This window comes from Pygoscelis adeliae, unplaced genomic scaffold, assembly GCF_000699105.1.
Source record: "Pygoscelis adeliae isolate BGI_AS28 unplaced genomic scaffold, ASM69910v1 Scaffold189, whole genome shotgun sequence".
In the NCBI taxonomy this organism is placed as follows: Eukaryota; Metazoa; Chordata; class Aves; order Sphenisciformes; family Spheniscidae; genus Pygoscelis; species Pygoscelis adeliae.
Genome location: NW_008825543.1, coordinates 2,125,768 through 2,152,933, shown reverse-complemented (window position 1 = coordinate 2,152,933; position 27,166 = coordinate 2,125,768). Strand labels below are relative to the sequence as shown.

Below are 27,166 nucleotides of genomic sequence, written 5' to 3'. Positions count from 1 at the left end.
GCAAATCTAACTGTAAATGGTTCAACGAAAGTTGTTGAGGAAGTAGGAGAGTGTGAAAATGAGTGGCTGATGGTTATTGGAAATGGAATAGGTCTGAGCAGTGCTGTAGTGCAGCACAGCCACGGTAGTTAACCCGCAGTGTAGGTGTCTCAGTACAGCGGGAATAGATGGGTGTCTTGAAGCCAGTGAATGACTACACACTTGCGTAATTCAGGATCTATCAAACCCTGGCCACTGTGTCTAACCTGTGCTGGTGCAGAAGCTGATGTAAAATGGAATAAAGTGCGGCAGAAGTGGAGTTGGGAGTTTCACTTATTGATGCCCTGGGTTTTTGGCAACTCTTTGCATTAGTTTTGTAACCAGATCCAAGAATCTGCTTCAGTGCCTACATCCTAATGCACACCCACAGACAGCAAAGGAAAAGCTCGGAGAAAAGAGCATGTCCTTTGAAGAAAGGGGGGTGGAGGAAGGGGAAAGAACTGTACTAGATTACTGTGTCTGGATATTTATTGTAGTTTCTAAATCCATTAACTGGGGCAACAGGGTGAAAGACAAGTGGAAAACAGGTTCCCTCCCCAGTGTCTGTCTTGCTGGCACAGTTATTTATGAGGCACCCTGTATTATCAGCGTGAAGATTTACTACTGAAAAGCTGGACCGAGAGTTACTGCTGACAAGAGGTCAGGTGCAGCACAGATAAAGTACCACAGCAGCATCTTTCAGAAACAGGCTCAAAGTGAGGGTTGCTTTGTTTTTTTTTCTTGTCTCAGTAGCAAGCATGTGCCTTAACAGTAAAAAGAAATCTTTATTAGGGTTTTCAAAAACAGTTGGTGGAAATGTCACTTATGTTTGTGCTGCTGAAAATGGGAGCTTCTGTAGAGGTGTGAGACTTCCAGAGTCCGAACACCTATGCATACCTTCCCCTTCCCTCTCCGGAAATATCATGCAGCAGTTGAAGACCAATAGCTCATTCATTATTTATAGCTTGACAAAACCAGGTTTCACTTCAGCATAATTAAGATGCTGCTGCCCCTCCTCCAGGCTACCTGAAGATTGTCCTATGCCTTAACAAGCTCCCCTTCCTTCCAAGCAGCCAGAAGGTGTCAGCGCTTTCTGCCAAACTGCAGGTACACCTTTTATGAAGGATACATCTGTGACAGTGTATGCTGTTCTTTCCAAACCTAATAGCATGCTTGGGCAGGCAGCACGCGGAGGGGAGGAGAAAAAAAAGAGAGCAGTTCAAGATGCTGTGATACGCAGCACCAACTATTAATATGCACACATGCAGAAAAAGAAACCAGTGCTTGTCTCAAACATTTGCTGGTGTGTGTTGAATGTCTACATAAGGACACGCACATACACACATATGTGTGGAGACAAGCAAATACTATCAGCTCTAGTTGGCTTTGTCAAAGTGTTGTGGAGTTTTCAATAAATAATAGAAAAAGTACAGTATTATCATTCTGCTTTTTTCCCCCTTTTTCAGACACGTTTTAGTAGCAGTGCTGTTCTGTAGCTTCTTTCAGAGGAACATCTCAAAGCCTTGCACAGGCTTCACACTGCTTTATACCTTCTACATGAGACAAAGGCAAAAAGGGAAGAAATCCCTGCCTCCCCCGTGAAAGGGAACTTCCTCCCTAGCCTAAGACCTTTAATCTAGTCTGCAGGAACAAGGCAAGCTGGGATGTCACAGACCCGATTTTTCACAACCTACAGCTTATAAATTAAGGCATTTCTTGGGCTTCCACAGTAAGCAAAACAGATCTCTGCGTGACCCTGTGTGCATCATAATTTTTTTCCTCCATTTTCAAATCGCGGAGTGAAACTCGTGGTTCGTCAGAGTCTGGTCTCCCCTGGAGAAAATATTCCCGTTTTACATGCAGAAAATCTGAGGTCGATGCATCATCCCCACAGTCAAGGAATGAGTCAGACCGTGGCCAGGTGCAGGACAGAGGGGTGTGACAGTACAAGTGGTGACCTGTAAGGGGAATTGAAATGAGTGAACTTCTAAGGTTTCAAAAAGGCTTCCTCAGCCCGGGGGAGCGTGTAACTGCATCTGTTTGTTGTGCAGTTCTGTTACTGTGTGGTGTTGCGTAGGTCAGGTATGGACAAATGTGCCCTAACTTGCAGCCAGCCATTAGTGTGTAACGCTTTCTGTGTCAGCAGTAGCACTGACCTAGGCCGAGGAAGGTAGGGGAGATGCTGCATGGCTTAGTGGAGTTGATGATTGTGACTAGAAGATGGCTCTAGAGATGCTGCTGCTATTATGGGCAGCAAAAACATGTACTTCCCTCATGAATTTAAAGCAAAATGGAGATTTTTTTTTTTTTTCTTGATTAGGACCAGAATAAAAACTCCAGATCACATTCCTGGGTGAACATAGTCTATTCCATTAGTCCTACTATCGTAGCCTTACAATTGCAGTGTAAATAGTAAAGTTAAAAGCCAGGCGCTCTGGGTCTGCAACCCTTGTGCTCTCTGCCCCCCCACCCCCAAAACCCAAAGGTAGTCTGAACACCGGAGTATGGCATGCTGCAGGTAAAAGCCTGTACAGCCTTTTGTCCCGTTCAGCTCTGAGCAATGGGACAGTCAGGCCTGCTTGACATTTGAGTCACTAATTTCAATTCCTATTAAGGGTAATCTGTCAGAGCACTCACTAGCATTTGTCTAACTGTGCTGAACTGTCACCAAGCTGCCTATCATTCTAACCCATTTTTTAAAATGGTCCAATTGTTCAAGGGTTTGGGGGTGAGGGGAAGGCCAGGTTTTTGTTTGCTCATTTGTTTAACGTAGGGAGAAGCAGCTCTTTTCCAGATAATTTAGCGCAGGCCAGGTGATTGGCAGTGTCAGTGATGGCTGAAATTTGGCTTGTGATGAGGTCTGAGAGGTGCAGCTTGGCCTCTTCTCTTTGCATGGTGGCCTCACTGAAGGCACACTAGCGTGTGGTTAACTCTTGCTGCTTTGGGTGAGTTTTGGATGAGTTTTGATAGAGTTCTTTCCCACCCGGTTTGGTGCCAGCCAGGATTCTCCTAAACAATGCTGAGCCACGGTCTAGCAGTCAGCATTGGCAAGCAGGTATTGGTGGTTTGGATGCAATGAACCTCATTTTGAGGGCAAGATAGTTCAACACTAGCATTGACCCAGGCACACTGGGTGATGTGATGGGCCATAGCAGCCTTCTTTTCGTGGTTCTGCCATACTGATCCACGTTTTCTGTGGTGCTTGGGTCTAACAGAGTAGGCTAAAAAAAGTGCAAGAGACCTTTAATTTGCAGATTACACATCTTTTGGAGAAACTTGGAGATAGTTCATAACAGCACGACATCACTAAAATAATTAGGATTTATTCACAAGACCTTTTTTTTAAATCCAGAACTTCGTTTCAGACTGATAAGTAAAATATAACACTTACTTGCTATTTGCTATTGCTTGCCCCAAAGCTATTCTGAACTGAAGGGAGAGATTTTAGCATGGTGACCATTCTAGGAGCGCTAGATACTAGGGCTACAATTTCTAATCTTCTGCTTCCCGTCTGCTCATCTGAAATTGCTTTGATTTGCCTGGAGTCATACAGTTTTCTTCCACCTTTGATTTCATGGGAGTTCCTAGGCAAAACCACAGCCTGTTCGGAGGGCACAGGAACTACTGAACCACTGAATCCTATTGAGGATTTCAGATTTCACAAGGAACGATGAGGTGAAACTGGGCAAACTTACAGGGGAAGAAAAGCATCGCGCTTACATGACCCAGGTCATGGAAGAGCAGTAGGAAGTTGCAGCACTGAAAACTCATCAAATTTAGCCATACACAGCTTGACTGAACAGCACGTTACAAAACTAACTACGCTAAAAAAAATTATCCACCAAAGTAGCTGAAACCAGAAAAGTAATTTTCTGTTCCTAGCTTCTGTACTTAAGCATCACCTTAGAATATAAAGTATTGATTGCAGCTCTTGAAGGCAGTCACAGAGAGATTATTGTTGTGATTTGTATAGTCAGTTCAGGAACATGGTGTTCCCCCAACACTACCATTCCCACTACTTTAGGTAATGTCAAGGGAAGTCATATTTTTCTTTGTGTCATTTAAGAGACAAAAGAATGTCCTGTGCCAGGGAAGAGCATAAGGAAACAAATACTGCCAGATGTTCACTGAAGTATAACCTGCCCTTAAACCGGACGTTTGAAAACATGCCTTCAGTACCCTGCCATATCTTAACGCTATCCACAGTAGCAAGGACCTGTCAAAAAAGCTGGAGAAAAGCATTGACCAAACTCCTGGCTGACTCCCCTGAGCACGTGAGCTGTTTGGTTTGTACCTGTTCCCAGGATTTCCGTCATTCTGTCTATCACTGAAACTTCACTGTATGTTTGAGAGCCATCGTCAATGTTTAAGAAGCATTTAAGCTGTATATCTGAATACAAAACCAGTGGCTGCTGATGGACACCTACTATGCACCATTTGCACTGGATAAAGTGTTTGTGTGGGGAGCTGAAGAGATGTGCTTAACTCAGAAATAGCTCTCTTCCTTGGAAAGCTTAGGGTCTGAATCACACTGTGTTGGCTCAGTTTTTAGCAGACAAGCTATCACATATGCCTCCCTGTAGGCGAAGAGTCGTCACTGGCATCAGGATTAGCAGCCAGGTTCTTTCCCTTTGAAAACTAGAGAATAACGATACTGGTGGCTAAGACTGACTTTAAGCACGGTCAGGGCAGGAAGCTGCCCAGGGCTGGAGGCTTGGGGAGGTCGGCTAGCAAAACAGGTAGGTAGGCTAGCAGGAAGGATCCACTCGTGTCCGTGCTTGGCCTGCACTGGCCCCCACGTTCCTCTCTGTTGGAAAGGAGGCAGATAACATGCCCCCAAATTGAACTTTGTTATTGCAAAGATGGGGACAAAATAGGTTATTTTGCTCAAGATCCTTGGGGCATTAACCACTCCACTGCTGCCTATGAAGCTGAGAAGACTAGAGCCAGCCCTAACATACGCATGGTTGATGTTGCCCTGTGTCAACTGAAAATACTAGTGACATGGACAAATAGGAACACCGGAGAAAAATGTGGAAACCTGGGAGGGGACAAGACAGCTATTGGGCTGAGGTTCCTGAAACTGAAAGCTCACGGGAGACAACACTAGCTTCACAGATGTGGTGGTGAACTTAGAGCAGCCTGCGGAGTCCACCTGATAACGACTACAGGAACAGAAATGCAAATATATGCAGACACTTTTTTCATATTTTTTTTTCTGGAACACAGTGTAAGTTGATGACTATTCCTTAAATGCATGCCACTCCTGATTCCCAGCAGTCCAGAGGAAGTCTTGGGGAAAAAGGGGATGAGGGAACTAGTGCAAAGTTTTTGTAGTTAGCTCAAGAAACAAATTATAGATAGGGATTTTAAAACGCTTGAGAGATGCAGGATGTTTTGGATCTACACTTTTGGACTCAGTGGCCCACTACTGCAGTAGCATTAATTTTCAAGCCTCACCTCCAGGCTCAGGACTCAGCACTGCCACAATTGTAAGAAATGTGGACTGGGAGTTCCCGAACCAACTGGTCGCTGACAGTGAGTCAGGGGAATGACCTTGCAGCAGGCAGCTCACAGTACCTCTCTCGGAGCCGTGCCAGTATAAACGGCTCTGGCATCTCTGAATGCTGTTGAAACCATTTTGAGAGATTCCCACGTTGGCCATTTCTACTGCCGCCTTTGCACCAAAACTTTTGGGTGGGTGAGAACAGAATAGAGTACTCCCTTCTTGTTCCATAACAAGGGCATCTTCGCAATCTAGGCTTGGGACTATCTATATCTACATACAGATACATAGAGGATACGGGCAACTCCTATCTCTTGCCTACATCTTTGTCCATTAGCATCAGCGATAGAGATACTTAACTGACTTAAATCTTACCCGCCCCCCCCAGCCACACCCATATTAAACCTTAAGAAAACACCGTGAACAAGTTTTGGAAAAACTACACAGCATCAGTGAATTTTCTGGATAGGTCTGGAAGTGATTTGTAAGAGGAGTGAAGGTAGAATACTTGGTATTTGGACATTTTAATGAATTTTCCCAAATAAGAAAAGAAAAACATTTGCTCGTAGACTTTAAGGTTCTCACAGCATCAGTAAAGCTCCTGACACAGAGCCCCATGCTGTATTTGTATGACATGGAAATTAACAGCAGCAGCAGCAGCGCTGCAGGCTTAGAGTCTACTCTGCGAGCAACAAAATGGCTAGGGGTGCTGTTGTGTTCATTCGAATTCCTTCACCGTTTGTGGGTGGTGAAATAGGTGGATGCCGATATCCCTGCCACTTCAGGTATGGTTGCAAACTTCAACATCAATATTAAATTAATGTTCCTAACCGTATTCAAGCTTGTGCCCTCATCAGCTCAACTCCGTAAAGCACAGGCAGGAACCAACAAGCAAAATCGGACTGCGTCACAGATGTAACATGACCATCGGCAAAACAAGTGCAGGAAGAGATCATGGCTGCCTCATCAGTCAGAGAGCCTTCCTTCAATATCAAAGAAGAGTAAGACAGTAATGCTTTAAAATTTATGTCGTGAGCATTTGCAATCCCTAACTTCCTTTACCAAATTTTGTAGTCCTTGATCAGTCAAAACGCCCAAGAAAATTGCATGTATTTTGCCAACAGACCCAGCGCATTAATGAACACTGCGTCATAATGCCGCACTAAGGCTGAGAGATATCATAAACCCCACTTTACAAAGGAAGGAAACCAAAAGACACAAAAATGAATCGGCTGACACAATGTCACACACACAAGTGTCAGAGGGAGGAAGAAATCACAGCTTTCCCAAGTCCTTTTGCGGCAATACGCAGAACACCATTACGGAACAGTCAGCCATGTACAGCTCACATACAGTAACAATACCATCCCTATGCGCAAAATCGCTACCGTCCTACAGAAATATGCCGTGTCCCCTTCTTAGCCTTGTTTCTTGCCAGTCCCACAGATTTACCTGCTGACAGTAACCTCAATTCCTGAGTAATGAGATTTTCAGCTGAAGTTTAACATTGAAATAACTCCTCTTTTATCTCTGTCTCCTTACCCTCCCTGCATTTAGCCACAATTAAACTATCACTATGGCAAAAAAAAGATGGTAGCAAAAGGACTAACAACAAGTGCATCCCTACGCTGAACACAGATACTCAAAAAGTACGCATATGCCTGAGCAAGTATACTGGCTGCCAGTTGCACCTCCTTCCAAAGGACTGAGAAATGCCATTAAGAAGCACGAGCTTCGCAAATTAATGGGGTCCTCCACCCCACAGCTGCGATGGGGAAAAATGCAAAGGGTTGTCCGTTCAGACAGCACTCAGTAATACAGACTCAACCCACCCGTCTTCCATGCAACCGAGCCTCGTTTCGTAGTCCAGCTCCTGGCTGTACAGAATTACCTCCGCGGCTGCCTTGTACTGTTCCTATATGTGTGTGTATTTATGCCTGTCCAGCTTGCTGCAGGGACCACCGTTGTTGCTGCTATTCCTGTTGTTCCCCTGCTCTGCGGAACTGGCGCTGCAGGAGGCGAGGATGCTCCAAGGGAGCCAGCTACAGCCAGCGAAGGCTCAGTGAGTCAGGAGGGGTTGTGACGACTGCAGTAAGAGTCTGAAATTCCCTATGGAATCTGGCAGAAAAGGAGGGGAGGCAAGAAAGGTGGAGATGGGAAAGAGGAAAAAAAGTGGGGAGTGGCACCTACTGTCTGTTTTCTTCTTCCCCCCCCTGTTCCTACCACCGCACTGCCGTTGGAAATGGCATCCTCCCCTCTACGGTACTGCGCAAAGGAATGGAGTTGGGGATAAAACCGCAGCGCGTACGGCCTTTGTAACCAAACAACCGAAATTCGGTCGGGGCGGGTGTCTGTGTGTAAATACAGCCCTTCTTTCTCTCCCTCTCTCTCAGACTGCCGTTCAGAGGACAGGCTGCTGCTGAAGTAACGGAGACGGCGGACGCAGTACGTTTGAGCCGGTTCTGAACCCAGCGGTTGTTGCTAAACAACCGGACCTGACGCTTGAGATGTCAGCAAGTGAGTAATATAGATTAAATGCTTATGCTACCATATCCTTAAACTTGTTTAAGCCTCGATATGATGAAAGGCTATGGAATAATGTTCCCTGCTGTATGAGAAAGCAAAGTTACCACTCCACTGCATAATCAGGAGACTTCCGCGGCCAGAAGGACCAAGCCCAAAGCTGGTTGTGTCCTCAGCACTTCCAGGCAGAGTTGCCATCTTCATTGCTGGTCGCTTTAAGAAGAGAGGTGAAAAAATAGTATAGTAAATGGTTAAGAGAGAAAAATGTTCTCCCCTTCATTTCCTCATCCTCTCTCTGGAGCTGCTCTCTGCCCTCAGTCTCCCATTTATCCTTACCCAGTCCTTCCCAATCCTCCTTCAATCCCTGCTTTCTAACGCTGTTATTTCTTTTGCAAACCTTTACAGAGGCATCACTTAGGGCTGTGTTGATGTTACCTAGCCTGTGGCACGCTCACCCTTATGCAAACAAAAGCTGAGTTTGGGCAAGAGTCTTTTTCGCTTCTTTAATTATTCCCACGACACGATTTCCAGGTGCAATCCCTGCCCCAAGCAGTTCACAGTCCTGCTAACACTTAACCACCTTATAAGGGAGAAGGAGGAAAGCAAGCAAGCGAGGAGAAAAGCCCCAAACCCCAGTACTTTCCCCTTCCCCGTGGTTTGCAGCTCTGACACGTCATCGTCACCACCGCACGGCGAAACGAAACAACTTGTCCCCGTTTTGGGGCTCCCTGGGCTGGCTCAGCCTGGGGTGGAAGCAGAGCCACCCCGGGGCGAGGGCTGGTTACTGGGGAGAGACTGGGCAATGCGGGCTGGAGCGGGCAGGGAGCGGGCAGGGAGCGGGCAGGGAGCTGCCGGCACTTTGAAGCAAGTGAAATCAACGTTGAGATTTGACACCCAGTCCTCGGCCAATCCGGGAGGGCTTTTCACCTGCCATCACCTCCTCCGCCAATCGGACGGCGCCTTTGGGCTGAGAGCCCTCCCCGGCCAATGGGGAGCCAGCTCTGCCACTTAGTTAATGATGCAGCAGTACAGGGAAGACTATCACATGTGAGCTGGAAGGCTGCCAACATGGAGACACGGAGAGAGCAAGGTAAACAACTTTCCAACGCCAAAATGATGACATTTAATCCCTAAATGCTCGCTTCCCGTCTCGACTCATCCTTAACCCCTTTCAGCTGGTGTGGAAGCGTCTGGAAGGCACCGTCTACCTGTCCCCGGTGCTTTTAAAAACTGGACGACATGCCCTGCAATGATCACTGCGTCACCGTTTACCACTTTCCGAACTACGCAGTGACAAACCTCCAAGCTCTGAAACGCAGAGCGCCTGTTAACCCCTCCACCGAACCCTCGCCAACATGCCAGCCTTTAGGGAGACGGGGGAATAAAAAGCCCAAACAAAACATGAAAACAGCAGTCTTTGCAAAGTTGTCATCTCTCCCCCACGACTACTACCCTCCTCTGCAGTACAGCAATGCCGGCAAGAGTGACATTAGTACAACCTGTGCCGTCGTTCCATTGAGAAAACAGCTCTGACGCAGAACAGAGCAATCATACCCAGCCAAAATAATAATAAAGGCACTCTGGGATCCGAACTTAGGGACGCCGGGGGAAAGGGACGCCCTGCAAATAATTAAAATAGGTAGATGCAGCTCAAGCCCCATCCTGATCAAAGGGTACGTACGTGGGAAAGACGAACCGGACCGAAGAGCTCTGCCCGTGCACCATCTGCGCAGTCCTCAGCCCTCTGCTCGCTGTGTAGCGCCGCAGAATAGAAGGTTCCAGAAATTTCCTTTCCGTTAACCCTTTCGCTGTCTGCCCACTCTCCCTCCCCGCGGGATTAAGCGCGCCGGGTCTCCAGCATCGTCAATGGGCGAAGCCTCCTATGCCAACCAAGCCCAAATACGATCTTTAAATGACACTGGATGGTGGCAGGAGCCCACTCCCTGGTGTTGGTGTTACTTCTCTTTCTGGAGCCCTCTCTGCCTCTCTTGCTGCCTCTCTCCCCTCTTGCTGCAGCAGGGCTGTTGCTGGTAGACCTATCGACGGAGCTTGCTCTCTCACTCTCTCGCTGAGCTCTGTGACGCAGCTCTAAATTCTCCAGCCTGCTCCCTGTGTTATAAGAGCGGAACTGCAGCTTTCCAGGGAGCCCGTGCCAGCGGTGCCAGGGCCAGGCAAACCGAGGGGAACGTCGCTCCTGGACTCTGCACCTTTTTTTGGTAATTATTATGTTCCTCACCTCTGTTTCTGTGCTTCCTCCAAGGCTCTCAGCCTCGCATCTCCTTCTCTGCTTCTGAGTCATACTTACTAGGTTAACTCTTTTAGGATTGGTAGTCAGCAATAAAAATCTCGAACAAGCGCAGCTGAAACCACAGCCAACTTTGTGGTGGTTTCTGCTTTAAAAAAACCAAAGCAAATCTTCTTGGCTCTAAAAAACAAAAACACACACGCGCGCACACACACACGTTCCAGTAGAGAGTTAGTGCTTTTTGATTAACTGTTTCGGTGACAGGAACCACTACTTGACTTCCTAAAATAAAATATTTTAGGCCTACATCTTGCAAATACTCAGCAGGCAGTTACCCTGAAGCACAAGGCAACTTAAAAGGAACTGCTCCTGTGAACGAACACAGGTCTTTGGGGCATAAAAGCATGAGGCTACTGCTGGACCCACAAGACCCTGCTATGCTGGCCGCAAGACATTGATCTGAATTTGGTTCAGCCACTGGGCAGGTGCATGGTGTAAGATAAGGTACTGAAAGTGCTAAAAAGCTATAGGCTCTTCTTAATCTGAGCAGTATTAATCAGTGTTCTCACGCACACAGATTCAGAATGCTCAGTGTAGGCAGGGGAACTAATAACTGCATTCCTGGAGCCACCAGAATCCAAAAAAATCTCTGTCAAAGAAAGTCCACAAACAGCTATGGATTTCAGCACAGCAGGCACCACCAGGCAAGAGAAATTTTGCAGACGGACACTCTCTCCTTGCCTCTGCCCCCTTGCATTAACTCTGGTGCCTTCAGTCAACTTCAGCACCAGGCAGGGGAAGCGGTGCTCTCCCGTCTTGGAGCCTCAACACCGGAAAACGTGGAGGTGGATCGGCGGTAGATACAGCATCTGGGAGTCAAAGAGAAGCTAATGGAAAGCCAGCGCTGTATGAGGGAGTTCATGCGTCAGTCTGCATATACAAAAGAGCGAGCGAGAGAGCCAGCAGTCCATTTGAAAGACAGAGAATCAAGGGAGAGATCACTACTACACGGCTACATCTGCCATTTTAATTCCGGACTTCAGAGCTGGCTGCAAGCTTTGGGTTTTTCACTACAACCAAAGCTGAAGTAACCACTATTTTTTCTCTTCGCAGCGTCTGAAGAGCCTGAGCTATTTTGGGATTTGTCTGTACTACACTGAAAATGACACCTGTTACGCACAGACACAAATGAGAAGAATTGCAAGCTCCCGGTTTCTCAGATACGATTCTACAAAAAAAAAGAAAAGGCTCCTATGAGCTCGGGACCTGGGAGAGCAGTGCGGGCTCTCAGTGTGGGGTGAAGGGGATGACCCTTGCGAATTGAACAGTCAGACACCAGTACAAAAAAATGTAAAAGGTCCGTTGTAGCTGATGCAAGGGGAAATCAAACCTCCATGTGACCAAAAGAAGTAGTGCTCGATCAACTAAATGCCAAGACATGGTTTCTTATGCAATCAAACCCATGGGACTTCAAGCCTTACATACACACTTTGTGGCCAAAGCTGCAAGCATTAACTACTTCAGTTAATGAAGGTAAAATTGTAAGAGTGCTACGGCTACTTAAATGAGTCAGCCAGCAGTGATACTCGCTAAAGTAGGCCAGTGTTTTATGTGATGTTAAGCTGTCTGTGCTGGTTTCAGTTACCGAAACCTGAGTTATCTCCGAAGCTCCACCAACATGCAGGGTCAGAGCGGATTTTCCGCGTTCCCCGTTCTCCCCGTTAGCGTGCGGCTGATTTACCACACACCAGCACTCTGCAGACAGACAGAGGCCATCTCGCTGGACCTGCGCGACCCAGCGAAGCTCTGAACATGATTGCGTACGGCACTGGAGCAAGATAAAAGACTCGGAGGCTCAGAAATGGGACAGTTGACTGGTGCTTTTAGCTCACAGCGATTTTGTCAGTCTTGTGGTATATTAAGAGAGTAAAATGGAGCTTTGATTTATTTCAAATTATATCTTTTTGGTTGCTTTCAGGGGAAAGGTGGCATTTATTTTATGGTTTACTTTCATTTGAAAATGACCAGCCATGGAACATTTCTACCTTTCCCTGACTGTAAGTATTTACTTTTTGGTGGTACTCAGGCTCCCAAGAAGATTCAAAGCTGCACCGCACTGGGAAACACTCAAGTGCGCAACTAAGAAAACATGGCACAATGGAAAGCTTCAGCACTCGAAACTGAATAATGAGGCCCAAAAAAATAAAGTCGTCTTCTCACACAGTTGAGTCAGTTCAGTGTTGGACAGGCTTTGGCATTTTCTGTGAGCTGAAGTAAGGAAATAGAGGCCGTGGTTCCATGGTAGAAATCTATGCTGCTTTTCTGGTTTAAGTGGAGCCCGTTTTGCTAATGCTTTTTTTTTTCCCCCCTCCCCCCTCCAAACTCATCTAAAAACAGGCAGAACTTTGGTTTTGTAAAAAGTGACTACGAGGAAGCAAAGTCCCAGGCTAGAAAGCAAGCCTGGTAAATGGAAGTAATCCACGACCATGGTGGGAGGCAGGGGAGATCAGTCTCACCAGGCAAATGCAGTGTAAGTATCCATTCCAAAGGGAGGGGCGACCTAATGGCTGACTACAACTGTGCCATGGGTGCTTACAGTGTTGATAAACAAACAAAAAAGTTTCGATCGTGCTAGACAATGTAATAAGATGTCACAACTTGAACGGTTCAGGCTGGATGTTCGGGGAAAAATAAATTTCTTAGGAGGGTGGGAGGGATTGAACCCCCAGCCGTCACTACCAAGTCTACCGTCAATTAGCAGTTTCCCTCGGCATCATGAAAGGATCAGGGAGCAATTCATCAGTGAGCAGAGGAGGCGTGGGCTTGCCACTGCTTATATGCCAAACTGTACGTAAAGACGCATCCTCAGTTCCGTGGCATCTCCCGTGCTATTTTCTGCTATCATGCTACAACGACCTTAACAGCAATAACATATGAAGTCTGACGTTACAAAACTCTACGCACACCGGTACTGTGGGTGATAAAATAACCTCGGCCATCCACTGAGGAAGGTCCTTGGTCTTTTTAATGAGGAACGAAACCCCCGTGGTACCACCCGCACTTTCAGCTTCCTGCTGGTGAAGCCTTGGCTCAGGTTTCAGTTTAAATGCCATCGGCCACACCTTCCGCCGACTACAGGAAACTGCGATTGTTAAAATCAGGGCATGTCCCTATTTAACTAAAAGGCTGAGATCAAATAATCCAAAGGCCTCGACTACGCCAAACAAATTCCTGGCCAAGGCATAGCAAGTCTGTGCAGCTGTAAATCTGTAACCCCTCGACCTCAATATCCGTGTAAATGACGTCTCGGCACATCATCTCGGGGAGCGGTTGGTAATAAACAGAAGGAGCAAAGAATCGGGCAGAGGTGGACGGGGGAATGTAAAAGTTAACAATAATAACGCTTAGCACAACGTTCTTCAGTTTACCACCCAAAAGTCCCGAAAGTTCCTTCAAAATGCACAATAGTAGGTTTTTCAAATGCTGACGTGGGACAGCTCACACAAAATGTGAAATTTGTCAGCGCTACCTCTTCCTCACAAAACGCTCGCAACCTCAGTGAAATGATGTTTTCCAACAAAAATCTATTTCAGCACAGAATTCCCAGCCAGCTCCATTCAAGGACCATCGGCAGAAACAGTAACACGACAGCCCATCTGCCAGGACTGTTTCCCCAAACCCTCTCACCAATCAGAGGGTGATTAATGTTTAAAATTTTCTTTTAATCTGAATGTTGTACTAGTAAATGGTCCTTAAAAAAAAAAAAATCCTACTTAATTCTTTGCTATAATAAAACAATTGTCTACACTGACCACAAATAAAGAAGTAATGTTAGTTGTTACCTACAGGAACTGGTAAGTTTTTAACGTTTGTTTATTTAAAATTGATACAATTTTGCATATGGGAAGGCTGAAAAACGTTAAATAATTTGACCCACATTGTATGTGGAATCAGGGTCAATGCTGATATGGAAATTCGGGAGTTCCTTGCTCCCAGATTTTACTCAAGTTGTGCCTCTTGCTTAATTATAGTCCTTATTGCACAGAAGGCCCCCAGTCAATTAGCAAGACGTAAACGTCATCTGAAACAGAAGCTGCCGGAACAGTGTGGCTTTGAGAGGAAATCGATAGGAAATTATTTCGAGGAGGTACTTTCTTTCATTTTTCAAAGAAAAGCAGAAATAAGACATTGAAGTCTTCCTTCCATTCGCACATGTACACGCATGACGACGACAGAGAATCCGTGGTTTTGCAGTGCTGTCCTAACAAGTCACCGGGACATGCAGACTTCCAGGAAACCGGAGACTTGCAACTCCAAAATAGGAGTATTTGCTAACACAGCTACCAAAGTCCATGAAGGGATATTCTACGTGATGTACCACGCAGCAGGTTTTGTTCCACTGTGACAACAGAAAAGTTACAGTCACAACAAACATTTAGGTTTAGGTTTTTTTCAGAAAGGTTTATTGTTTGCCAGACAAGTTTCGTTAGCGAATGCCAGAGAAATCGCTTCTGCAATATTTTCAGCACTGCCTATTCTTTGCCAGCCCAGTGCATACACACGCTGTTATTCTCACCGGGGTCCCAACCCACAGGAGGAAGAGCAGGCAGACGTATAAATAACAACAAAAAACCCTTCTGAAACAGTTTTAAAGGTGATTCCGTCCGCCTGCTTGGGTCTGCACAACTGACTGTGCGCAGAGATTGGGGTGGGGTTTTTTCCTAGTCCTCTTTGGTGGTGGTTCAAGGGAAGTGGATGGAATAGCTGGTGTTGAAATCAAAAGACTGCAAAGCCAGAGGTGTGGGTTCGTTCCCAACAACTGTTGGGGATGTGCTGGCATTGGGTAGTCACATTTGCATAAAACGCTTGCATTCTTCATGCAAGCCTAGCCCACACAATAAAGCAGGCACTGAAACGGAAACCTGCAGGTGAAAACCTAGCCCTCCCTTTGAAAAGCTGGAGTCCTGGAATTTGCCCTGTGAAGTCTAAGAAAATCCCAGCTGGAACTGCCGAGATCCTTTCCAAAGAGGTGGCACCACATTAACATACAAGCCGCTTCAAAGCAGAGCGTATGCCCTGCGTTGAAGCTGGGTTCAAGGTATTTAGCATCCTCAACCAACAGCTCTGCTCACTCTGCTTGCTGTCTTGCAGCGTTCCTGGTCAGCACAATGACAGAAACGCTGCCCGGAGGTCGGCGTGGCGGCTCCCCCGGACCCCCGGCCGCTCTGCCTGCGGTGGGAGAGGGAGCAGTGGCAGCCAGGCTCCCCGAGCTGCAGGTTTTGCTCAGTTCCAAATCTAAGGAGCCAACAGCGCTGAGACAAAAGTAATTATTTCAGCTATTAGCTGCTAAGAATAGAGCCGGCGGGGGTGCTGTGCATGGCTGAGGTGCACTGACAGCACAGTCGGAGGTAGCAGGGATTGCAGTGGAAGCACAGAAATAGCCATTCGCTACGCTCAGCACTTTGAAGCTTCATGAGTCACCAAAATACACGGCGGGGGGGGGGACGGACAGGTGGGGTGTTAGAGGAAAATGCACCCTGCCCCTACGTGTCAAGCAGAACATGCCCCTGGGCTGATCGCTGTATTTCCTGGGAGAGAACAGCGTTTTGCTGAGGAGCCTGTTTTCTTCCTAAGGAGAGCATCTTCCCAGTCACGAGGCAGTGGACCACCCTCACGCTTCCCACCCATCGGAGAGCACGGCTGTAGCAAGGAAAACTTCAAATAGACCTGATGCCCGTACGCTGCTTAAAGGTACTGTTCCCCTGCCCGGGGAGGGACACGGCCCTTGGGAAGGCACCGGGGCCGCTCCTTCCTCCCACCGCCCCGGTGCCTGGCCCCCCCGGCCAGTCTCACCTGGGGCATGAATAGTTGCAAAAGCCAAACATTACCGGGGGCGGGGGGGCAGCGGGATGGAGGAATCTATCGATCTCGAGCCAACTGTGTTTCACGGTGTTTTCCTAACTAACTGCTTATCTTACTTGAAGTTCCCTTTACAAATAATACATTATAAAAGGTTAAACATATGAACAGCAGATATTTAAATACAGGATCAGTGAATGACCAGGTGCTCAGCTGGCTGTTCATCGACATCTTTAACATCTTGTCCTGATGCTATTTAGCAAAAATCGTACTGGTATCACTACATGTTTTTACTCAATATAGCTTGGAAGAGGCGCTTTTCCTTCCGTGCTGGTTGTGCAGCCCAGGGTACAACACATTCCTGATCTATGACTATGTTTCCAAACTACATAGTAAAATGAATAATAATGATAGTAAAAGTTGTACAACTTTTTTTACGCAGCAACCTTTGTAGTGCTGGATTTTCCAGCTATTGTACATGGGGAAAAAAAGTTATTTTGTTAAAACCACTGTGCCCAGCCAAAACAAAACCAGGGTTTAAAAGAAAATTTTCCTATCAATCCTGGGTGCAACTGCAGAAAGAGTCAAGCTAGCTAGAATTAAACATCTCAGCTAGAGCATGGACAGGGCACCAGCCAGCTTGCTAAAAATAGATTAATCCTAATTACAGCCACACTTCTGCTTTTTCAAGGTTTCCCGTTTCACGTGGGGACGCAGAGGCTGTGAATGGAGAGGGGGATCGGTGCCCACTGCGGCAGGAGAGGGGACGGGGGGCGCGTGCCGCCCGTTATTGCGTAACCCCGGGAACACGCCGTCCTCCGGGGGGAGCGACGGGAGTGATGGGAGCGACGGGAGTGACGGCAGCGTCCCGCCTCGCCAGCCTTTGGCTGCCCGGCTCCAGCCGATCGGCGCAGGCTTAACTCGGCGACCAGCCCTGGAAATCTGCTCTCCCCAGTTAGCAAAACCAGACTAAACGGCCGGAAAACGGGGTTTCAGGTAATGTGTGCTTTGCTGGTTAAAGATTTAAGCATCACCACCTTCCTACCGGCTCCCTGCACCGCCGCTGGCAGCCGCGGGGGAGCTCGGCCCTGTGCCAGAGCTGCCCAGCATGGTTAAACCCCCCCGGGGCAGTGCCGTGCGCCAGTATGTCCCGTAGGAACTGCCATAAATCCCTACTGGTTTTATTTCCTCCTGGACGACATTCACACAGAGAGCTGACTTACGATCTCATAAGCAGAATTACAAAATGTTTAGTATGAAATAAACATATTTAAGCCTCTGCTTTCAGATTACGGTAGTTTATTTCTCCCGTAAAGCCTATAAACTGTGGAAAACAACTATTTTCCCACCCTAAAGGATGTGTATTAATTACCAATTTAAATATTTAGCCAGAAAATTTATCGCTTCAGCTATAATAACTTAGTTTTGTTTTATCAGAAACCAGGAGTTAATGCTATGTTTTTTCCTTTCGTTTCGGTAGCAGTAATCACTAGGTAAGCACAAGGGCCCCTCTGCTTGAGATGGATCTCGGCTGCACACATCGCTGCTGCTGCTGCTGCTGCTGCTGCTGCTGCTGCTGCTGCAAAAAACAGCCAGCGACTGAAAGACCTTCTAGCCGGTAAAACAAAGGAAAAATTCATCAAACACTCCTTCAGTATCTTGGATTTACGTAACTGAGGAACAACTCTCCTGCAAATACAGGGGGAACAGCACGGATTTCATTTAAAGTGATGGACTGAGCCTGTTTGGATGTTTCAGAAAAAAATAAAACGAGTCCCGATGAACGTTAGAACACAGCCATCACAAAGGGCAGGATCTGAAACGCCGACAGCATCGCGTCCAGGGCTGTCAGCCTGGCAGGCTGCACTGCGTGGTGGTACGGTTTTGGACTCTCTGGGTGGCACGGTGCTGGTCAGATGCCTCCCCCCAGGAACAGTGACGCTTACAGCCCGGCTGAGCGGCGCTCGGAGGAAAGGGGAGTTAGGAAGAGGGTATCTCTCTGGAAAATACCTTCTTAGCTTTGAGCAGGACTGCCACTTCAGTAAATAGTATTTTTACTTACAGCTCATCAGAAAAGATTTCGTTTTACATTTTTGAGATTCATTTGCCCTCTGCACTGAAAGGCAGATCCAGGATTTGGGGCTTGCTTTTTGTATTTTTAATTAAAGGAGAAAGACGCACTGCAGAACAGCTGGTACCTTTGGGCTGACGGGCACTCACCTGGGCTGACAGAAATTCGCCTGCACATCCCTGCTTTGATCTCCACAGAAGGCAGTCCTGTGGCTCAAGCCTCCCATATCCCAGCTGAGTTTGTAGCAGAGATTTTGGCTGTCCCGCTGTCCCGCTTGTCAGTCTTGCTGTCACCTCCCAACTCCCCGGAGTTACACCCTGGGTACAAGAAAATCTCCCATTAGAAGTTTCACCAACCTTAATATGACAAAGCAATATTTTCCAATTGGGAAATGAATAAACAGGGAAAAATTTGTTTAGACATTCCTAAGCAGCTTTCTTAGCATTACTGTGCCACCAGCAGACCGCATCCGAGAGCGGACCTCCTCCTTTTCCCCACTGCTTTACGGGATGCACCTATAGAAAGGTAGCGACGCTGCGTGTGTGCAGGGAGGCTTGGCCGTGACTTAGAAACACCTATGGATACGAGGGCACATCTCACTGAATGCATGTGTCTGCCAGCCCCTGCCTGGAGTGACTGCTTTTATAAGCATAGCGAGGGATTGGGAAATCTGCTGTGATTCATACGAATCGCTTCAGTCCCCACTCCCACCCCCTGCACAGCACCCACGAGTGCCCGGGAGCTGCCAGACGCACGCAGAGCGAGCACCACGCCTGCCTGCAGCTCGTATCCCAGAGTATTTAAAACTTGATACCACAAATTATTTGCCCTTTTGTGAACAATTCCTGAAATGCTTTTTATTTTTATTACTGAAAATTATCATATTCAGAGTGGTTTCATCAGCTCAGCTGAATAAACCGACACCGTCACTAACCGTGGCGTTCGCTGTTCCTGCTGGGTTTGGTGCTGGCAGGTCCTGGCTGAGGGTTATCTCTGCCTCTTGTCTCAGCCTTGAAACTGGGATTGTAAATTATTTTGGCCAGGGATAAACTGTCTTTGCTTGTACAGCACTGAGCCGCACTGGCCTCTGGGTCTCAGCTGAGGCTTCTAGATGCTTCTAAAAATAAGTAATTACAAGCTACTATCTTTTAAAAATACTTGCATAAAGGAGGGAGCGCGAGGAGTCTCCTTCCCCAGCTGTTTTCTCCTCAAACTGCCAAGAATTTTTTTTTTAAACCTTCTGAACTGTGTCTTTTTGGTCAGTTCTCTTCCGTAGCCTTTCATAAAACAAGGGTATGCAACAGTTTAAAAGTTAGGATGGGTATTTTGTACTTACATAGCAATAATAATTTGAAAACCACTAGTAAGTTCTAAAATCCAAGTGATTAACAAAATAAAAATTAATCTCAAAAATATTTTTATGCACGAGTTGATTACTCTTCCCAGCATGGAATTATTTTGCAAACAAATCTAAATTAGAGGTTGAGCTTTTCTTTTTTTTTTCCCCTAAGAAAAAACAGATATTGTCATTTTTCGAGATATTTTGGTTTTTTTCTTACTTGGCCAATTCTGATTAGTCACATTAGTCCCACTGTAAATTTTTTTTTTCTCTTTCCAGAATGGGAGACCTTTGTTTTGAGTGATTCCTTTGTATAATTCGTAAAGTAGAAAACAAAACACTAAACATTACAAAACAAAACAGATGAAAATACTTTCAGCTTTGCTCATGTTCCTGCCAACTATTTTCCTTTTAAAAAAAAAAAAACCCACACAAAACAGCTCCTTCTCAGCCCGTACAGGACCATATCGTTTTACTGCTTTAAAGGGGAAAGGAGAGCTGAGGATTAGCTCTCAGTCTGCTGGAAGGGCCTAAGAAATGGCAAGGACTGGTTTTAAGCCTCTAAGCCAACTTCTAATACTATTCCTCCCCCCCAGAAAACAAGGCAGTAAGAATATATTGTGATGAAGGTACAAACTTTTAAGACTTCTTTAAATACCTATTTTGAACAGCACACCAAAGCCATATTATTAAGAGATTAATAGCGTGAAGACAATTTATTTGCCCATTGACTGCGCTGGAGACGAGCCTCCGCTCTTTAGATCCGTTCCCACAATGTCACTTTTCATTCCCTAGGGCTGGACCATCAAAATGACGGATGCAATACTTCAAAAGCCAAGAGTGGTATTTCCAGCAGGCCCTTTTACCTCCATTGATACCTGTGCACGTGCAGTTTCTCTCTTTGGGAGACAGTAACAGCTTGTGCACGGTAACACGCAGAGATCAGCCTGGCAGAACTGCCCTCCAGCCGTCCAGTGCTGCAGGTTACTGTGACAGAGAAATAGCAGCATCCCAAAGCGATTTCATGGAGATCCAAAACCACCTGTGAGTAACGGCTCTGCTTGGGGTAGAAACTTTTTTTTTTCTTCTTTTATTTTCACTCCAGGCTTCATTTGTCCCTTTGTTTGCCTGGGAGGTTTTCACCAAGTCCTGAAGACGGTCACGTTCTGGGGATGCTCGGAACTGTTGCATGGCTGGCTGGTCCATCAGAGCCTGTATCAGCTCCAGCCCTCCGGTCCAGCTGAAGATATCTACTTGGCCTCCAAGATGAAATGACAGTCTAGAGGTGAGGTGCGTGCCTGACTGAGAATTCCTCTTAAATATTCAGAGCGTGAAAGCTCAGAAAAATCAGAGCTTATGTAAGGCCTTAAAATTTGGGGGGCACCAATAAGTAATAAGTAACAGGTCACAGGGCTGAGACGGGCTCCTTCTGCCAGAGTCTTGCAGGAGGCTGCCTTACCCCAATTCCATCCCTGAGGCTGTTGCACACAATGATTTCTCTTCGGGAAGTTTCGGGAAGTTTAACCTACAAACTCGGGGCTGGGTGGGGACTCGGGGAGTTGTGGTGGCCGCCACTCCAGCTTTCACTGTCTCAGGTGCGCGCAAAATGACGTGGGATGTTGTGCTTCATGCGACACTGGCCCAAGTTAACCCGTAGCCCTATTTTCCATCTGTAACCATGGCAACCTGAGTTATCTTGCAGAGGTACCTGTCACCCTGTGGTAGTAACACCCTGCTTGTCACAGCCGAACCTACAGTCCCACCGCTGGGATTGTCCATGTGCACATCCCAGTGCCTGAAACTCTGGCAGAGGCCGAGTGGGAGGTGGGGAGAAGGCAGAGGAAGAGCAGGAAGGCCGGAGCAGTTCAGGCACAATCCCAGCTCTTGGCAATACAATCAGCTCCTTGGCAACGGGAGGAAGGTGTGTCAGGGTGGATGGGACACAAACACGCCGGCTCCAGCAACAGCTCCAGGAGAGAGGAGCATCACCACTAACGCGGCTCATCTAATTTTGCCATGGAGCACTTGAAAGGAGAATAAAGTAACAGCTGGAAAGAGCCGGAGGCCCGAGTGCGTTACACAGCAGCATGAGGGCCTTTGCTGTCCATTTTTATAAAATATTTTTCATACAACAGCATTGAGTTTAATTGTATTCAAGAGAAAGTTGCCTATACTGACCCTCTGCCTACATAGCAGTTTCTCATATGGAGAAGGAAGATGGCTGGTACCATGAAAGGAGAGAACAAATTTGGGGGTTGGACTAGATGATCTTTAAAGGTCCCTTCCGACCCAAACCATTCTGTGATTCTGTGATTCTAAATGCCTCGGCCATTTAGACTATCTTGCAGGATTTCACGGTTGCCACTCTTCAGGAGGTACTGTCCATCTACTTGATCAGAGCAACTGTTATCCCTCAAAAGAGGAACAGGCCTTCAAATTTTCTGAGACCTAAATCATTAGAAAGGTTTTATAAGACTTTGCTGTCTTTTTTACAAGACACTGCTGCACTTGTACACTAAATTATCAGTGCTGAGAAGCTAAAGAGTTAAATCAGAACCAGAGAGATCCAACAGATTCACATAAAGTCTTTAAAATCAAGATAAGGGGAAGAGAGGAATCTATCTTAAGTAAGGAAAAAGACATGGATTCTAAAATTATTATTGAATGGATTCTTAGTAGTAATATTAGAAGAAAAGTCATTTCTAAGCAGTCAGTGACTGCTGAGCTGGCAGTCCTACACTGTAACTATGACAGTCCTGGTTGCACGGAGGCACCAAGACTTTAATTCCAATTAGTTTTACATTGAGTGTGTCACCTCTCACACGAAGGAGGACAGAAAACACATCTCTATTATTTTGTAAACATACAAACATGGTTTCCACACTCATTTCGGTATTGCACCATAGTACTAAAGAGGTTAGTTTCATCTCTGAGGAAAAGAATTGCATAGAGAAGTAAAGGCTGGTGCAAATGAGCTATCAGGAATTACCCACACGTGAACAGAGTTGCCCAGGAGATGCCACGGGCACCCAGTGACAGGCTGTGAACCATCAGGGACCAGCAGCCAAAGCAGCGCATGGAGAACAGTGTGCGTGAGGAACGAAAAAGCGAGATGTCGGTGGATGGTGGTAATTCTGCTTCCCCGTGCAATGACACGAAGAATTGCTGCATGGTTTGGGGTGGGAAGGGAAGCTGTGATTCCAACAGCAGCACATGCATTAACCTTGCTGCTCTGTGCTGATCAGTTTTCCTACAGTCCCCAACCGAATATAACCCAGTAATAGAGCTTTTCTCCTTTTGAAAATGCTGTCTGGTGTTTCTGCTCACATTTGTAGGATGTTTAGTTTTCGAAGAGGTACATCTATGGCAGGGTAAAAGGTCCAGGATATTCATTAGAATTCAAGAGTCTGTGAAATGAGAGCTGGTGCAAGAAAGTGTCTTCTGGCATTTAGGGTACCCCGTTTCAACCATCGATAGGGTGAGAAGAGAGGTGCTCAAGGGGAATACAGGGAAGCAGACTGGATATGACAGGTGAAAATAAGGCCATCAGATGTGCACATCAATAAGCCAAGAATGGCTGAGACCTAAATCCCAGTCTTCCCTCTGACACATGCTCTTTCATCAGGGCTACCTCCCGGGAGCTCCAGCGTCCCAGAGGGTTTGCTTTTCAGCCTCTCTCGTTAGCATTTTCCTCTGAGAGATGTAACAGACGCTTTCTGTAACGTCGTTCTGGAGATCTGCAGCTCTTTGCTGGAGATGGAGCATTTCTTCACCTCTCAACTGCAGGTAAAGGTGAAACATGTACGAGGTCACCGGCAGGAGAGTCCACGATGCCCCAGCTTGGCAGGTAAGCGTTTGGTTCTGCACAGCCTCGACACCGAACCCGCCACCCCCGGGGATGAAATCTGGGTTATATGAAGCCATTCCTGCCTCGAAACGGTGAGGTTAAAATGAGGTTGTCCAAGATGAGAGCTGCCTCGGGAGACCGATTCACTGCCTGCACCGAACTCTGAGTACAGGTGAAAACTGAAATGCTCGGTGCTCAAATATACATAGACACACAGGCCAGGATGCTGGGAGCTTCTTGAGCATTCAGTGTGTTTGCAAATGTTCTGGAAAATGAGTATGCAGTGAGCTGGCAATGTTTGGAGATGATACAAAATCAGTGAGGTGCATCCATGGTAAAACAGTGAGGAGTAAAGGAAGGATCTCATGATGTGCAGTGCTGGGGAAAAAATTAACTGATTAAATTCAGAATTTGTAGGTTCAGAGTGATAGGTTAAAAAAACCCCACCAAACCATAACTGAACATATTCAAGTGATGGATGTGGTGTTACTCAGAAGTTCACGGAGAGCTAGCTGCAGGATGTGGGAAGGAGTGCAGCTACCTGCCATGCCTGTATGCTCCTTCCCTGGGTGCTCCCTACCAGGCACCGTGAAAGGCAGGCTCCTGGCATGATGGATTTGCACAGTCCCAGCAGGGCAGGGCTAATTCTTATATTTGCATCATTCCATTTAAGTGACAAACTGTACCAAGCAGGCAGCGTGACGGTCCACAATCACAGAGCACTGTGAGACTGTAGGATGCCAGATAAACACACCAGAGAGAAGTTTTATGCTGTATCTAACCACAGTTCCTACTCATTTCACAGCCCAGTATAGCCAGCACTGAAAACTGCACAATTAAAGCATTTTTAAAGGGTGCAAAGCCTACATTATTCCTTCTATCAGTGCTGTATGAAAACGGCCAGCTGACCGGTATGCTGTGGAAGGGCCACCACATGAAAGTGGACCCAGGTAAGAAAGTACAGGACTGTAACAGAAATGCTAAATCATACTTTAAAGGCAGGTATTTCTTTTCCAGAATACTAATGTAATTCTTACAGCACAAAGAACAAAAGCTTCCTTCTGTAAATCCATTTCACAGAGACCACGAGATGGGGAAATCTATCGCGCTTAGGTAACTGGCATCGGAAGGAGCTGCTCTCAGTGGCCCAGCGTTAATGCATCAGTGAGCTTCGATGCTGGAGATTTAGTAATTCAGTAACGGGAGAGAATGGCAGTGATGGAGACCACTAAAACCAACACGCAGATGCCTCACAGCTTTGGACCATCGCAAAGAAAGAGACAGAAGGCATGTTCACAAGACCACACAAGTTTGTTTGAGATGGACCTACTGCCTTCTAATAGCATGGGGAAAAAAAACCACCCGACTTTCCATCTCCATGGTAACTCCTTCCTCCAAAGCACTTTTAATGCAATTTGTTTCCCGTTCCTCTAACTTCTTTGATGGCTTTAGAAGAGAGCAGTCAAGGCTGAAGTGCTGGTAACACACCTACAGCAGGACAGTAGATGAGAAACCATGTCTTTGTCTTTGACAGCAAGTGACGAGTTGAGCTTCTGTCCCCTCCAAGGAGATACCTGTGTTACCATCACTAAACTGGCTATGTGCAGAATGATTCCTGACTGCAGAAAAAAGCCAAAGGCAAATTCTCTGCAGAAGACAGCAGGAGAGGCTCAACACCGCTCCAGCCTCTCTCCTTGCAGGAGTTGGTACACGAGTTATACAAGTCACTTCTAGTAGAGGTCCCATCTCAGGATGGATCCCTATGTCTGTATTCCAAAGGGCCTTGGTTTGTGATGGTAATATTATTGTCGATAACTACCCATGCTGGCCTTTGCTGCTCTTAGCATCCACACACCCTTTCGTGTTACTTCTCTTTCCTGTTCACCTTAGAGGCTACCCAGGGTGAGAACCCAGAAGGGCCAGCCAGGGCAATGCCATCTTATAAAACCCTGCTCCAGTCTGACAGAGTGATACTATGAAAGGGAATTAGCCTGAGTACAAATATTCACTCAAATGGGCCATGAACGCAGCCGCAGGACACTTTGTTAGCAAGCGATAATGTAGGTAAGAAGCATTTTGTCAAATGGGCAGAACATGTCTGAGTGAAAGAAACTTTAGCCTCTTAAATATTGAAGTTCCAAAATTAAACCCTTGTTTATATAACGACTGGGTCACTGCTGCAGAACATGGGAGTTTGCAGCATTGTACCAAAAAAGGCCCTACGAAACGCAGACCTTCATATAGGGCACTGAGTCTCCCGCAGAAGCAGACTGCAGCGTGCTGCTGCTTGCCATGGGGGCTTTCTGCTCGGCTCTGTCTCTCCCAGGCCTCCCCCCCCCCATTCATGTCCCCACCTGATCCACCTGCTCAGCCGGCACCACGCTGTCTTGTGCAAGAATCGGGTGAGCTCCCATCCGCCGGCCGGGCTCTGCGCAGGTAGAGGGGGGGCGGCACCGGGGAGCCCCATGCAGCAAAGATGCTCACGGGTCGCTGGTGTCATTCGCCTCTGCAGGGAGAGGGATCCTGGTACCTGAAAGCAAAGGGCTGCTTTGAGACTTAACCCTGAAACTCAGATCCTCATCCTTGCTGCTGGGCGGATGGGGTGGAAAAGCAGGGGTGTCGCTGCTGGCTCCTAGCTAAGCGCGTTAAAAGTCCATCCTTGGCGTGTTTTCCAAAACTGTCCTTCCTTTGCGCTGTCCTCTTACACTGAACACGGTCAATTTGCAGGCCACGAGTTGGATTTTGTGGATTTAAACAATGATGCGAACTGTATTTTTTCTTTCCGGAACAAGGAATGAAACTGGTAGTGAAGACAAGTCTGCAGTCACTCCAGAAAACAGCCGCCTATCCCTGCTGCTTTAGGTTGGCTAGTTACAAATACCACCACAGCAAACCACAAGTAAGAAAATTTACTCACAAAATATAGAAAATATAACTTTATGGCGCTTCCCTACTGCAGAGTATCTTTAAAAAGCCTTCTACAAAGCCTTTTACCACATTACCTTTTACCACACACCTTTATTTATTATTTTTTAAGAAAAGAGCATAAAAGAACTTAATCCAAACTAAATATTTAACCAAATAGCAATTAACTAACAATGATGAATGGTAAACAGTCCTAGTCCCACGCTAAACTGGAACTTTAAAGCCCGTTTATCTAAGCTAAAGCTGCTCAAGGGGAAAGGCAAGTTTATTGAGTAAACTTTGTCTCAGCCACCTCGCTATTAAAACAGTCTACAAACAGAAACTACATCGTATATTCTGTGAGAGGGAAAAAAAAAGGGAGCAAGAACATAACAATCCATCGCATGGAAGTTACAGTGCTATATGGAGCAATTATCCCTAAATATAAAAGCAGAGACAAGACGAAGCTGTAAAGCTGCCGCTTCCAACTGCCGTGGCCTTGTGTTAAAATAGAAATAAGCGAGGGACCCCTGAAATTCCACCCGTTGTTCCCATTTGGCCCAGGACAGTCGTTCCCACGTACCCACCAGGAAGGAGCGAGCCTGGGCAGAGCTGCCCAAGGTTTTATTCACATGGACCCCTTTGTTGAAGTGTAACGGAATTAGCTGCAGCTGCTTCTCATTATTATTATTAATAATAATAATTATTATTATTATGATGTCTATCATATCAAATTTCAAAGACCCCAAAATATTTCAAGGTGCTTAAAAGAAACCTCATCAAATCAAAATAGCCAGACTTCCTACTATTACAGCGTTTGGACAGTATGGTTCCCCTTGGAGAACTAAACCAGA

The 27,166-nt window shown here is 46.5% G+C and overlaps 1 long non-coding RNA gene across 1 annotated transcript; it reads right to left on the bottom strand.

Annotated features, from left to right (window-relative positions):
• Positions 1–789: 789 nt before the first annotated feature.
• LOC103923572 lies at positions 790–25,906 on the bottom strand. The gene is made up of 4 exons (XR_663938.1): positions 25,763–25,906; positions 18,372–18,539; positions 8,155–8,260; positions 790–7,642 (listed from the first exon to the last, which is right to left on the bottom strand). It is a non-coding gene; the product is annotated as an uncharacterized LOC103923572 (long non-coding RNA).
• Between the last annotated feature and the right edge of the window lie 1,260 nt (positions 25,907–27,166).